The sequence below is a fragment of the Sus scrofa genome, chromosome 10 (assembly GCF_000003025.6).
Source record: "Sus scrofa isolate TJ Tabasco breed Duroc chromosome 10, Sscrofa11.1, whole genome shotgun sequence".
Classification (NCBI taxonomy): Eukaryota; Metazoa; Chordata; class Mammalia; order Artiodactyla; family Suidae; genus Sus; species Sus scrofa.
Genome location: NC_010452.4, coordinates 34,433,900 through 34,450,246, shown reverse-complemented (window position 1 = coordinate 34,450,246; position 16,347 = coordinate 34,433,900). Strand labels below are relative to the sequence as shown.

Genomic DNA, 16,347 nt, shown 5'->3' with positions numbered 1-16,347 from the left:
TAGAACAGTTTAGGGGATCTCAGAGACAATATCAACAGTACTAAAATGCTCATTATAGGGGTCCCAGAGGAAAAGAGAGAGAAAGGAGCAGAAAACGTATTTGATGAAATTATAGATTAAAAAATCCCAAACTTGAAAAAAGGTAACAGATACCCACGTACAGGTAGCATAGAGACTACATCAACAGATGAATGGGTAAAGAAGCTGTGGTATGTATGTATAAATGTGTATACACACAAGCATACACACACACTGAGATACTACTCAGCCATAAAAAAAAAAAAATGAAATTTGCCACTTGCAACATGGATAGGCCTGGAGGGTATTATCCTTAGTGACATAATGGAGACAGAGAAAGACAAATACTCTATGATATCACTTATATGTGGAATCTATAAAATAAAAAGATATATATATACATATATATAATAAAAATCCCTAAGATATTAAGCTGAAAAAGCTAAGAAAAAAAAAAAAAAAAAAAAAAAAAAAAAAAAAAAAAAAAAAAAAAAAAAAAAAAAAAAAAAAAAAAAAAAAAAAAAAAAAAAAAAAAAAAAAAAAGCTAAAACAGAACAGAGTACCAAATGTGTCTCTTTGATCTGATAATAATACTTTTTATGATTCAGATAACATTTAACATAAATATTAAAGGTTATTTTGGTATCTTTTCACAATATCTATGATTATACATAACTGATTGTATACACATATATACTTATCAAAGGACACCAAGGAGTTCCTGGTGTGGCTCAGTGGGTTAAGAACCCAACTGGTATCCATGAGGATGCAGGTTCAATCCCTAGTCTCGCTCAGTAGGTTAAAAGGTCTGGCATTGCCATGAGCTGTGGTATAGGTCACAGACACAGCTCAGTTCCTGCACTGTTATGGCTGCAGTGTGGGCCTGCAGCTGCAACTCCAATTCAACCCCTAGCCTGGGAATTTCCATATGCTACAGCGCTACAGCTGCGGCCATTGGAAAAAAAAAAAAGAGCGAGAGAAAGAAAGAAAGAAAAAAAATATGCCAAAACCAAAAAGCCTATAACAGTAGTTTTTGAATGAAAAAAAAAAGTTTAGAATATAGGGAATTGTATAACTTTTGAAGTGATTTAAATTCTTGTAGTATTTTTATTTTAAGAAAGTTAAGCATTTTTACAGGTATGGGATTATGGATTATTATTCAATTAGTCATACTTCTCTATATTAAATGTGTATAAAATAAATATTTTATTCTGAAATGTTCTTCCAAACTCATAAATACTGCTTTAATTAGATCTTTGGAAAGCAAGCTACAGAGCACACAAAACAGTAAGAGATGTCCTCCGTGAACCATAACACCAAAAACAAACAAAAACAAACAAACAAAAACAAAATTAAAAAATCCCACAAATCAAAGTAATAAAAAAACAACAACAACTTTGAGCTAAATCTGGAGTGGAAAAGGCACACAGAAACTAAGGCTTTGGTAGAGATGTTCTCAACCTGGAAACCTTGAGTTTTACTGGTTACCAGCCCCTCTATTGCACAGGATTTGGTTCTGACAAGCCCAGGAGCTGAACCTGAGATAGTCCACATTAGGACAGGTACCCCCAAATAACTATATCTTGATGGAAAGGAGGCACATAGAAAATTTTGCACAGGGAACTCTAGTCACTTGTGAAGGAACATGATGGAGGATGATGTGAGATAAAGAATATATATATATATATATATATATATATATATATATATATTATGTATGTAAGACTGGGTCACTTTACAGCAGAAATGACAAAATATTATAAATCAACTGCAATAGAAAAAATAAAACTCTTACAAAAAAAGAACAGAACATTTTGCATGCTTGCCAAATGAAACAAAAAGAAAGGCAAGCTGTGTCCATTGGACATAGGAGGGGAAAGTAATATTCTCTCCTAATAACTTACATATGTAGCCTTTCTTTCACCCAGTCCTAGGCTTTGAATTACATGACCTCAGGCTGTGAAATTTACATCCAAGAGACAAAATTTTTAAATTTTGTTTCCGTATCTGTAGAGTCCCTAGTATTGGCAGAAACAAAGGTGAATCATTTCAGTGTTGGCCCTGAGGGATTCCCAAAATAAAAGTTCCAACAAATTAGGAATTTTAATTATTTCCCCATAGAGAAAATGATAAATCTGAAGAACTAATCTCAGAGATCTGAATTCTAACTAGATATTATCAGAGGAGAAGACTAATCAGCATGAGATAAAAATCACACATATAGTTGGGATATTCCCTCTTTTTTAACTGTATTTTTTAGTTAAAGTAGAGTTGATTATTCCAATTTCTGCTGTACAGAAAGCAACCCAGGCACACATATACATACATTCCCTTATACTATCTTCCACCATAGTCTATCCCAAGAGTATTTCCTTTTGATTAAGTAGGAAAAAAAATAGGAGGTGCCACTGTAGCTCAGCAGGTTAAGGGCCTGACATTGTCTTTGTGAGGATATGTGTTCAATGCCTGGCATTGCTCCGTTGGTTAAGGATGTGATGTTGCTACAAGCTGCAGCATAGATCATACATACAGCTCCCATCTCATGTTACTGTGGCTGTGGTGTAGGCCTCAGCTGCATCTTTGATTTGACCCCAGCCCTAGAACTTCCATATGCCACAGGTGTGGCCATAAAAAGAAAAGAAAATGGGAAAAATTTCCAAAATAGAACTCACTGGATTATATTTATGAAAATGAAGAATATGATTAAAAAGATAGAGTTGCATTAGGAAATAGACCTGTTATGCTAAGTAACAACTCCTAACTCTGAAATGGAAAAAATTCAGTTCTTGCTCATAATACAAGAACATGAGGACTATGTGGGGGAGCGGAGAACTCTCCCTTTTTAGTTCCTCAAGGACTCTGGCTGACAAAGTTTCCATCCAAAATTAAGTAAAGTGCAATGCACTCTTCTTCACATAGTAAGCACTTGAACATTTGCTAATGTAATAACATAAAATAAAACTTAAGTGTTATGGTTATTTTTTATTATTATTATTATTATTTTTTTGCAATTTCTTGGGCCACTCCTGCGGCATATGGACATTTCCAGGCTAGGAGTCAAATCAGAGCTGTAGCCACTGGCCTACGCCAGAGCCACAGCAACGCAGGATCCAAGCCACGTCTGCAACCTACACCACAGCTCACGGCAACGCCGGATCATTAACCCACTGAGCAAGGGCAGGGACTGAACCCGCAACCTCATGGTTCCTAGTCGGATTCATTAACCACTGTGCCACGATGGGAACTCCTGTTTGGTTATTTTTTAAGTGACATACCACATGCCAATTCCACTCACTTTTTCTTGATGAAAGCAAATTGTATGACCACACCTAATTTTAAAAGGGGCAGATTAATAACAATCCTATTAAGTGCCTAGAAAAGTGGTGAAGAGAGCCCTCATCACTCCCATATAACCTCATACAATTGTAGCTTTAATACAAAATAAGCAGGAGACGGGATTAAGAAGATAGAATAGAAGGACTTGAGCTCAACTTCTCTCCTAAAAACAACAAAGTTTAAAACCAATGCTGAGGAATCTTCAACCAAATGGACTGGAAACTTTCAAAAAAATATCCTACTCCAGAAGACAAAGAGGAAGTCACATCAAGAGGTAGAAGAGGCATTACACAATATAAGCAACCACATACCTCCCAGGTGGGAAGCCCCACAGACTGGAAAGTAACTGTTTCACAGAGACTCTACCACAGGAGTAAGAGTTCATAGCCCCACATCAAGCCCCAAAGCCTGGGGATCTGCCACTGGGAGAAAGAGGCCCTAGAAAATCTGGCATTGACGGCCAGTGGGGCTTCTGTGCAGGAGCTCCACAGAACTGGGGGAAACAGAGATCACATTCTTAAAAGGTACACACAGACTGTCATGAGCACTAGGTCCCAGGGCAAAGCAAAGTCTCCATAGAATCTGGGTCAAACCTGACTGCAGTTCTTGGAGGACCTCCTGGGAAAACAGGGGGGAATGTGGCTTGTTGTGGGGGAAGGACATTGGAACCAAAGCTCTTGGAAATATTCATTAGCATGCATTTCTCTGGAAGTGGCCACTTGGGGAAAAATCTGGCCCACCCATTAGCACTGAGAAGCCCCAGGCCAAACAACAATCCAGGTGGGATCACACCCCCCACCCATCAGTAAACAGGCTGCCTAAAGACTCCCCAGGCACACATAGCTGCCTCTAATCTCACCCAGAGACAAAGCCCCACCCACCAGAGGGGTTAGAATCAGCTCCACCTACAGTGGGCAGGCATCAGTCTCTCCCATCAGGAAGCCTACAGCAAGCACCCATACCAACTTCAGCCACAAGGAGGGCAGATACCAGAAGTAAGGGAGGCTACAACTCTATTATCTGTAAAAGGTCACCACACCAAATATGTATAAAAATGAAAAGACAGAGAACTATAACTCAGATGAGGGAGAAAGAAAAAAACCTAGAAAAACAGCCAAGCAATGAGGAGATTCTCAGCCTCCAGGAAAAAGACTTTAGACTCTTGATGCTGAAGATGGTGCAAGACACTAGAAATGAACTGGAGGCAAAGATGGATAATTTACAGGAAACACTGAGCAAAGAGATACGAGATGTAAAACTTACACAAGAAGAGATGCAAAATACAATAACTGAAATAAAACATTCATTAGAAGCAGCCAAGAGCAGAATACATGAGGCAGAAGAACAAATAAGTAAGGTGGAAGACAGATTAGTGGAAATCAAGGATGCAGAACAGAAAAGAGAAAAAAGATTGAAAAGAAAATGAAGAGAGTCTCAGAGACCTCTGGGACAATGTTAAATGCACGAACATCTGTATTATAGGGGTACCAGAAGGAAAAGAGAGAGCAATAGGGACAGAAAAAATATTCCAAGAGATAATAGCCAAAAACTTCTCTAACATGAGAAAGGAGCCACTCAAATCCAGGAAGCACAACGGGTACCATATAAAATAAGCCCAAGGAGGAACACCCAGAGACACACATTAATCAAAATTACCAACATGAAAGACAAAGAGAAAATCTTGAAAGCAGCTAGGGAAAAGAAACAAGTCACATACAAGGGAACCCCGATAAGGTTTTAGGCAGATTTTTTAGCAGAAACTCTGCAGGCCAGAAAGGTGTGGCATGATATACTTAAAGTGATGAAAGGAAAAAACCTCCAACCAAGATTACTTTACCCAGCAAGGCTCTCAATCAGATTTGAAGGAGAAATCAAAAGCTTTACAGATAAGCAAAAGCTGAGAGAATTCAGCACTACTAATCCAGCTTTACAACAAATACTAAAGGAACATCTCTGGGCAGAAAAGAAAAGGCTGCAACCAGAAACAAAAATACTACAAATGACAAGGCTCACCAGTAAAGGTGTATATACAGTAAAGATACAAATCATCCATGCACAATTATGCCACCAAAATCAGAAATCATGAGAAGAGGTGAGTACAAATGCAGGACACAGGAAAAGTGCTTGCAATTAAGAGACCAACAATTCAAACAATCTTGTGTATATATATATATATAGACTCTTACATTAAAACTTCAGAGTAACTGCAAGGCAAAAATCTACAATGGATACACTAACAAATAAGAAAAGTCAACTCAAATACAACACTAAAGATAGTCATCAAACCAGAAGAAGAGAGAATAAGAAAAGAAGGGAAGAAAAAAGAGCAGCAAAAACAAATCCAAAGCAACTAGTAAAATGGCAATAAGAACATACACATCAATAATTACCTTAAATGTTAATGGACTAAACGCTCCAACAAAAACACATAGACTGGCTGAATGGATACAAAAACAAGACCCATATATATGCTGTCTTCAAGAGACCCACTTCACTTCTAGGGACACATACAAATTGAAAGTGAGAGGATGGAAGAAAATACTCCATGCAAACGGGGATCAAAAGAAAGCTGGAGTAGCAATACTCATATCAGACAAAATAGACTTTAAAATGGAGAATATTTTAAGGGACAAGGAAGGTCACTGCATAATGACCAAAGGATCAATCCAACAAGATGTTATAGCAATTTTAAATATCTACGCACCCATCATGGGATCACCACAATATATAAGGTAACTGCTATAACCTTAAAAGGACAAATCAACAATAACACAATCATAGTGGGGGATTATACACTACACTTAGAGCAACAGACAGAACATCCAGACAGATAATAAATATGGAAACACAGGCCCTAAATGAAGCATTAGGCCAGATGGACTTAATAGATATTTATACCACATTCCATCCAAAAGCAGCAGAACACACATTCTTCTCAAGCGAACATGGAACATTCTCTAAGATTGATCATATCCTGGGCTACAAATCTAACCTTGGTAACTTTAAGAAAATTGAAATCATATCAAGCATATTTTCTGACCACAGCACTACATGACTGGAAATCAAAAACAAGAAAAAAGCTGCAAAAAAAAACAAGCATATGGAGTCTAAACAACATGCTACTAAACAACCAATGGAATTCAAAGAGGAAATTAAAAAATACCTAGAAGCAAATGACAACAAAGATACCACACTCCAAAATCTGTGGGATGCAGCAAAAGCCATTCTAAGAGGAAAGTTTGTAGCAATACAAGCCCACCTCAGGAAACAAGAAAAGTCTCAAATAAACAAGTTAACTTCACATCTAAAGCAGCTAGAGAGAGAAGAACAGACAAGACCTAAAGTTAGTAGAAGGAAAGAAATCATAAAGATCAGAGCAGAAATCAATGAAATAGAAACAAAGAAAACCATAGAAAAGATCAATGAAATGAAAAGCTGGTTCATTGAAAATATCAACAAAATTGATAAACCCTTAGCCAGGTTTATCAAGGAAAAAAGAGAGAGGACTCAAATCAATAAAATCACAAATGAAAACAGAGAAGTAACAACGGACATCACAGAAATACAAAGGATCATGAGAGACTACCACATGCAACTAGATGCCGATAAAAGGGAAAACCTAGAAGAAATGGACAAAGTCTTAGAAAAGTACAATCTTCCAAGACTAAACCAAGATGAAATAGAAAAGATGATTAGACCAACCACAAGTACTGAAATTGAAACGGTGATTAAAAACTTCCAACAAACAAAAGTCCAGGACCAGATGGCTTCACAGGTGAATTCTATCAAACATTTAGAGAAGAGCTAACACCTCTCCTTCTGAAACTATTCCAAAAAATTGCAGAGGAAGGAACTCTCCCAAAGCCATTCTATGAGGCCACCATCACCCTGATACCAAAACCAGACAAAGATACCACAAAAAAAGAAAACTACAGGCCAAATTCACTGATGAACATAGATGAAAAAATCCTCAACAAAATATGAGTAAACTGAATCCAACAATACATTAAAAGGATTGTACATCATGGTCAAGTGGGAATCATCCCAAGGATGCAAGGGTTCTTCAACATCCACAAATCAATCGGTGTGATACATCACATTAACACACTGAAGAATAAAAACCATATGATCGTCTCAATAGATGTAGAAAAAGCCTTTGACAAAATCCAACACCCATTTCTGATAAAAAAAAAACTCTTCAGAAAGTGAGCATAGAGGGAACCTACCTCAACATAATAAAGGCCATATGTGACAAACCCAAAGCTAACATCATTCTAAATGGTGAAAAACTGAAAGAATTCCCACTGAGATGGGGAACAAGACAAGGATATCCACTATCACTACTGTGCAACATAGTTTTGGAAATCCTAGCCATGGCAATCAGAGAAGACAATGAAATAAAAGGAATCCAAATTGGAAAGGAAGAACTAAAACTATCACTATTTGTAGATGACATGATACTATACCTAGAGAATCCTAAAGACTCTACCAGAAAACTGTTACAGCTCATCCATGAATTTGGCAAAGTCACAGGATACAAAATTAATACACAGAAACCAATGGCATTTCTATACACTAACAATGAAAGAACAGAAAGAGAAATTAAGGAAGCAATCCCATGTACCATCACATCAAAAAGAATCAAATACCTAGGAGTAAACCTACCTAAAGAGGCAAAAGACCTGTACTCTGAAAATTAAAGACACGGATGAAAGAAATCAAAGATGACACAAACAGATGGAAAGACATACCATGCTCTTGGATTGGAAGAGCCAATATTATCAAAATGACTATACCACTCAAGGCAGTATACAGATTCATTGCAATCCCTACCAAAGTACAAAGGACATTTTTCACACAACTCAAACAATATATTTTAAAGTTTGTTCAGAAGTACAAAAGACCCAGAATAGCCAAAGACATCCTGAAAAAGAAAAATGGAGCTGGAGGAATCAGGCTCCCTCACTTCAGACTATACTACAAAGCAACAGTCATCAAAACCATATAGTACTGGCACAAAGAGAAGTATAGATCAGTGGAACAGGATAGAAAGCCCAGAATTCAACCTGTGCACCTACAGCCAACTAATCTATGACAAAGGAGGCAAGAATATACAATGGAGAAAAGGCAGCCTGTCCAACAAGTGGTGCTGGCAAAACTGGTCAGCCACATGGAAAAGAAGGAAATTAGAACATTCCCTAACACCATACACAAAGTTAACCTCGAAATGGATTAAAGACCTATATATAAGACCAGATACTATAAAACTCTTAGAGGAAAATATAGGCCAATCACTCTCTGACATAAATGACAGCAACATCTTCTCAGATCCAACTCTTAATGACAGTAAAAACAAAAATAAACAATTGGGACTTAATTAAACTTAAAAGTTTCTGCACTGCAAAGAAAACCCTAAACAAACCGAAAAGACAACCCACAGAATGGGAGAAAATCTTTGCAAATGAATCAACTGACAAGGTATTAATCTCCAAAATTTATGAACACCTCCTACCTCTCAATACCAAAAAAACAAGCAACCTCATCAAAAAATGGGCAGAAGATCTAAACAGACAATTCTCCAAAGAAGTCACATGGATGGCCAAAAAACACATGAAAAAATGTTCAACATCAATCATTATTAGAGAAATACAAATCAAAACCACTCTGAGGTACCACCTCACACCAGTCAGAATGGCCATCATCAAAAAGTCTACAAACAAGAAGTGCTGGAGAGGGTGTAGAGGAAAAGGAACCCTATTAACACTGTTGGTGGGATTGTAAATTGGTGCACCACTGTGGAAAACAGTATGGAGATTCCTCAGGAAACTGAAAATAGAACTACCATTTGATCCAGCAGTTCCACCCCTGGGCATCTATCCAGAGAAAACCATGACTTGAAAAGACACATGTACTCCAATGTTCACTGCAGCACTATATCTAATAGCCAAGACATGGAAACAACCTAAATGTCCATCAACAGAGGAGTGGATCCAGAAGATGTGGTTCATATACACAATGGAATAGTACTCTGCCATTAAAAGGAACGAAATACCAGCATTTTTAGCAACATGGATGGACCTAGAAATTATCATGGTAAATGAAGTCAATCAGACAATGAGACACCAACATGAAATGGTATCACTTACATGTGGAATCTGAAAAAAGCACACAAAGCACTTCTTGCAGAACAGATACAGACTGACAAACTTTGAAATACTTATGATTTCCAAAGGAAACAGTTTGAGGGATGGGCGGATGCGCTGGGGGTTTGGGATGGAAATGCTATAAAATTTGTTTGTGATGATCATTGTACAGCTATAAATGTAATAAATTAATTGAGTAATATAAAAAATTGGAAAAAAAATAAGAAAAAGACTTCTGACCCAAATCAACAGTAAAATGAGCTAAAGAAGGAAGAATTTACAGAAAAGGAAGTAACATTTTTTGAACACAGGGAAAGATATTTATCTCACTCATAATAATAGAAATGTAAATTAAAAGTATATTGATATCATTTCTCAGTTATTAAATTGGCAAAAGTCCAAATGATTGAGAATGCACAATGTTGGGAAAACTGTGGGGAAACAGGTGCCCCCATACATTGCTGGTGAGAGTACAAATTAACACAACTGCTATGGAGGACAATTTGCAACACCCATCCAAATGACAAATGTGTCTGTCCTTTGACATAGCAAATCCACTGCTGGGAACTTATCGTATAGATATATTTGCATAGTTACTCATTGAAATATTGTATCATCAAAAGACTGCAAAACAATCTGTCTACTAATAGGAAATGAGCTAACAAAATTACAGTATGTCTGTATGTTAGAATATTTTGCAGCTATATGAAAACAAGGAGAAAACTCCATATATTAATATGGGGGAAAAAAATCTCCAGGATACTCAATTATTTCAAGTATAGAATAGTGCTATCTTTGGGATAAAAAAGAAGGGGGAATATATATTCTATTTTTATATGTATAAAACTCTAGAAAGATTGAGAGGAAACTGGTAATAGAGATTGTGGTGGGGGTTGGGGACCAAGCAGATTAGGGCAGATATGAGAGTTGTATTCATGTTTCCTGTAACATGACTCTTTTTTTTTTTTTTTTTTTTTTTTTTTTTTGTCTCTTTGCCATTTCTTGGGCCGCCCTCACGGCATATGGAGGTTCCCAGGCTAGGGGTCGAGTCGGAGCTGTAGCCACCAGCCTACGCCAGAGCCACAGCAACTCGGGATCTGAGCCGCATCTGCAACCCACACCACAGCTCAGGCAATGCCGGATCCTCAACCCACTGAGCAAGGCCAGGGATTGAATCCGCAACCTCATGGTTCCTAGTCGGATTCGTCAACCACTGCACCACGACAGGAACTCCATGACTCTTTAATGTGTATCTTATAATCTTCAGCCACATGTATATATGTTCTCTGTGATCCCTTTACCACTTGGCTATGAGTTATAAATTATAAATTCCAATAAAAAATACAAAATAAGCAAATGAACAAGCTACTAAGGAAAAACCATGCTACTTGAAAATAAATTTAAAAAAAATAGTTACTTGAGAAATTCTGGGAGACAAAGGGCATATTTCAAGAAATGCCTGTGCAATTATATTGATCTTCAAATATAGAAGAAAAAGTAAGAATTGTCAGATACGTCTTTGGATAGTTATGAAATACGCCCTTTCACCAATATGTTCTTAAGGAAATACCTCCAAATATTGAAGGCTAAATTTCAGAAAGAAATTTTAAACAGGGATGTTGCTGATGAAAATGGGTGCTGACTGATCCATTTATTGAAGAAGTCAGTAAATGAGAACACTGAGAGCAGTAAGTACAGCTGGTTAGAAATAGCTAACTGTTGAAACAAACACACTACATGAAATACACAGTATAAAAACCTGCAGCAATGTTTCATAGTTCTAGGTAGATTAATAGGATGATAGAAGACTGAAAAGATAAAACCATAAAATATAGTCCTTCTCTTTTCCATATCATCAGATCCACAATTATCATGGGCTTTTTGAGTTATATGAAGGGTTAGTAACAGCTAAGAGAAGTTTTAAGATAAGCAATACTATCTATCTATCTATCTATATATCTTAAAAATTGATGTAATTTTAAACAATCATGATTACTACAATAAAAAAAAGAAAAAGAAAAAACTGGATGCCAGTACTTTTTATACGGATAAAAGAGAGTTACAAAAGTTGAAAGGATGTAGAATCAAGCACTTATAAATCCCCAAAATAAAGTAGCATATTTAAGTTTTTCCATATACAAAAGACATGCTTAAAGTAACATTCAAAGGTTAGAATAAAACAGTAGACAGAATTATCTGTTTGAGGTTAATATTGCCATCATTCTTCTTCTTTTCAAATTTAAGTGGGTAAAATTTATGGGGAATATTTTAAAGTGAAATAAGAAAGTAAACTAAAATAATGATGAAAGGCACAGACATAACTATACTGCGTCTATTTATATCCAACAAATAGCAAGGCATTCCAATATGCAAAGCAAAATTTCCGCTACAAATACTAGAAGTAATGGAAAAAACACACCTGTAGTGATGCTTTAATAATTCACTATTACTATTATGTAGCAGTTAAAATAAAAGTAAAGATACAGGAAATCAGCAATACATAAATTGTAGGGTTTGGTACAATTAATATGGATTTTCTACTTTTATTATTTTTCCTTGCTTCAGCTAATGAGCTTAAGCTAGCCTAGTGTTGTGTGCCATAGCAGAGCTTTCTCATTCATAGTAACGTAAAACTTAGCTAATAATAGTATCAACACCCTCTTAGTGCATGGCAGAAATCTCTGAAGCCAGAAGTCTTTTAAAAATTATATCAGAATCCAAAATGCATGTTGGTAGATATGCCCATTGAAATAATTAACATCAAAATAATTAAATATTGTTTAGTCAACATTCTACTCCTCTCCCTGCCCACATGTTAATTAACCAAATATCTTGTTTTCATTATTCTGATTTTCACCATTTACTTACCGCATTATTTGGTTATGACTTTGGACTGAACTGATTTCTTAGAAAAGATTTTCTAAAAGAATGGAGATGTAGCAGTCTAGACTTCCGAGAAGATTGCAAGTTCATTTTCAGAAAACTAGAGAGCCAAAAGGCAGTAATGTACTGGACATTCCATTATCTTAAATAGCATTGTAGTTTTGTGATTAAAAAGCCAAATACTGCATTTGATTTTAGTAAATTCCCTCTAGTCTAAATATGTTAGATTCAAACTTCTCATGTGTGAAAAAGGCAACTAATGTACTGTAAGTGAATGAATATAAACTAAGTTGTTGGAATTCATAATGAGAGATGAAATTAAAGACTTATTCTGCCTCTTAGCAGTGAGATGAGTTCTAGTCAGTGGCATTATTTTTCAGTAAAAGTATAACAAAAGTCTCAATTGGAAAACATAAACTAAACCAAATTAGAAGTCATGTGCAAAATATAAATGCAAATTCATTTTGAGAACGTAAACTGATGTTTGATTGATTGGAACATGAGCATGAAAGACTGATTTTTAATTCCTTTAGTGTCATAGCTTTTACATGTTCCCTTTGTTTTAGGCACAGACTGAGTTTGTGTCTGCTCTCAATTAAATGTCAGGAAAAGATATACAAAAGAGATACGATAGACCTTCACACAGAAAAACATAGGAGTAAAAACAAAGAAAAGGCCACTCAGAGATATACCTGGAGAGGAAACATATCTAGACACAGAGAAACAGGCAAAGAAATAAACACTCACAGACATAAACCTTCACACAACCAAAGAAACATACAGAGATACAGACACAGAAGAGACACACACAGATGCAGGGAATAATGAGAGACAAAGAGAAACAAAAAGGGAGACTCAGGCATGAAGACTTTTGCAGAGACAGATGAACAGGGAAGAGATGCTGGCAGCTTGCACAGAAAGACACACGTGGAAAGGAAGAGACAGATGCAGAGAGGGTCACACTGAGATCCAGGCTTGTGCTGTTCTCCACAGTCCATAAAACTGTGCATGCCAGGGCAAGCCTGCCTCATCAGAACTGCCAGGAACGTGTTGTTTTAAAGACCTCCACAGAAATTTCTAGTATGTACCCTTTGCTGAAAATCCTTTATATCAAATCTTCATCACTCCTTAAGTAATGTGCCTGTAAATTGTCCTTCTCAATCTGAAAGAGCCCATACCCATATGGTAGAAGTTTCTTGTTTTTCTCATAAGTTAATCATGTCTGCCCAGTTCTAGGATTTTTTTGTTTTCTTTGCCAAATTGTTACTTTTAGTTAACTTCTACTTAGACTTTTTTATTCTCATTTATGGTAGCTTTGTAATACTTTCAGTTCTCTAGTTTTAGACTTGCTCTTTATTATTTTTTGTTTCTGTTCTCTTAAAATATTGCAGCATATTTATCCTCAATCTTAGGCTCTTTTTACTATCAGCTGTGATTTATTAATCAGATCATCTCTAGTCTGGAATGGAAAAGGCATGTCAAACTGGCTTAAACCATTAAGAACATTTATAGACTCTCATACCTGGAAATCCACGGGTCAGGTAGGTTTTAGGATTTACTTAATTTCACGGTTTTGTCTTCATTCCCTTGTGATTCTTGGAGAGAGAAGAGTGGGGTAGGAACATTTCTTGTGTACTAGCTTCATCTTCGGGCTGGTAATCAAATCGTTACTGTAGTCCTGTTATAGCTGCCAGTGGCCAGCAAGAGAGAGCACTCTTAAGGTTTTCCTTTGAGAATAAGGAAAAGTTTCCCAGAATCCCCTTTTCTAACTTCCCCTTACATCTTATTGGCCCAAATCTAGGCTTAACGCCCTTTCCTGAAACTATCTCTGTGACTAAGCAATACCCCTCTCTGTTTATTGCAGATGTGGGGTCTTAAATCAATCAGTGGCAGAGGGATGGGATTTTGTTGATTGAGTTAGACTAATCAGAGCTCACACCTGAGCCAGGGCCAGCCTCCAAAAACACATGGCTGCTACAGTTCAGAAAAGGAGTAGGAGGAAAATCAAGGCGTTAGCGGGGAAAGGAGGCGCATACCCAGCCAGCTGCTGGGGAGGCAACCAATACGTCCATTAACATCATTATCTTTATCATCAGCATCACCTTTAATTTTCTACAGGTCTTAACACAAATTAAAAAGCCCAGGTGCTTTGCATTTATTCTGACTTTTTTAAAAATAAAGTTATAGTTCTAACCATCCTCCCTCTATTTTTTTTATTTTCTCTTCTCTTATTTTCTTTCCTTTTTTTGGTTTTGTTAACTAGGAAATTGAAAGATCTGGCAAACTGTTGCCTCCTCTGTGAAATCTTTTTCTTTTTTTTTTTTTTGAGTATAGTTGATTTGCAATGTTGTGTCAATTTATGCTGTACAGCATAGGGACCCTGTCATGCATATATGTATATTAGGCCGTTGGAATGTTTATAGAACCTATTCACTGACATTAAAGATATTGTAAAGGATGATTCCGGCTCATGATGATTTTGAGGAAAACTTCATGAGGGCTACATCACTCTGCTTTAAGCTACTTTAAGAAGTCCAAATTTTAATGACTTACAAATTAAAGCCTCCAAAAACAAAAACAAACTCTCCAAAAATTGAGAAGTAGCTTTACAATACAAGGATGATATGCTGGAGAAGGAACATGTTGTTATAGTGTATTTCACATCCTTAAGTCAATAAATTATGATTTTCAATATTCATAGTTCTCTCAGATGCATTTTTAAACTTTTTATTAAATCACCTAGGGAAAACATTCAAAATACTAATGGGATGATGGAAGATGACTATGATAACAGGCCTATGAACTTATAAGGAAATGCCAAAAAGTTATTTAAAAAAAAATATATATATATATAATTTATATTTATAACTGTAAACATATATGTATATATAATATTGCATAGAAAGTATAATCATTAAAAAACAATAACTTATGCATAAACAAAGCCCAAGAATCACCATTTACCTGTCACAAAGACTGATTCTGTAAAAGAAAATTTTTAAATAATGCAAATAAGATTCAAATAACTCAAATAGAACTATAAATAGAGCACAACTACCTTATGGTAGATACTGTGGCTGGGCTGGCTTCCTTTCTTCCCCACTGTCCTTCTATGGGAACCTTTCTAACAGAGCCTAGAAGCCATTTCCAGACTTTTCCCCAGTTAGGGTTAGAAGTAAAAATAAGCTGTCACCAATCAAGTAAAAGCACAGAATCTTTGGAAAGTAGAAGTGAGTTAGAGGATCTCTCGGGCCTCTTTTTCTATTTTAGCTCTTGGCAAGTAGGGCTGTGGAGATGTCAGTCTTTCCTGCATCAGTACACCAGCATCCAGTCTCCACCCTCACCCCCAGGTAATGCGGAGGCAAAAGCAGAAGCAGGAGCAGCAGTAGATTCCCAATTCCAGCTTCCTACACGTTGTATATGACCTTAAGCACCATATTTTCAAACTTACTATTTCCACAGTGATTTTGGAGATAGCTGGTACTTTAATGGGTCAGTTCTGTAATATTCAGAAAATCATTCCCAGAGTCTCAGGCTAGAGTTTGCTTCTCTAGAAATTCCCACAATTTTATATCAAAAGCTGTCTCACTTTCTGTTTGCTAGATGACATGTTGACAGAATGTACCTATTAGAAATAAGAAAAGATTGGAGCAAAGAAAATGTGGAGAATACGATAAAGTAAGAATGTATTGAATCAGAAAATATTACAAAAAATAACAGAAATAAGATCAAATATATGAGTGATAATATACGAGTGATGGCAATAAACCAAATATCAAAGTTATTCCCTCCTTTAAAAATGAAACACACTCCTATGTGTCAAATTAATTTATAAATGTTGATGATTATAAGAAATCTACCTATAGCTGTAGATTGAAAATGTAAGCAAAAATATCCTTGATACATTTAAAAGAGAAGAGAGAAAAAAGTTCTTTGCTTCCTTCTTAAAGTGGTTGCAGTGTTGATA

At 36.2% G+C, this 16,347-nt stretch overlaps 1 long non-coding RNA gene across 2 annotated transcripts in view; it reads right to left on the bottom strand.

Annotated features, from left to right (window-relative positions):
• LOC110255676 overlaps positions 1 to 15,712 on the bottom strand; it is a 139,262-nt gene extending 123,550 nt beyond the window's left edge. For both annotated transcript variants that reach the window (XR_002336319.1, XR_002336320.1), the window contains exon 1: positions 13,903 to 15,712. This is a non-coding gene — a long non-coding RNA (uncharacterized LOC110255676). The remainder of the gene's footprint in view (positions 1 to 13,902) is intronic.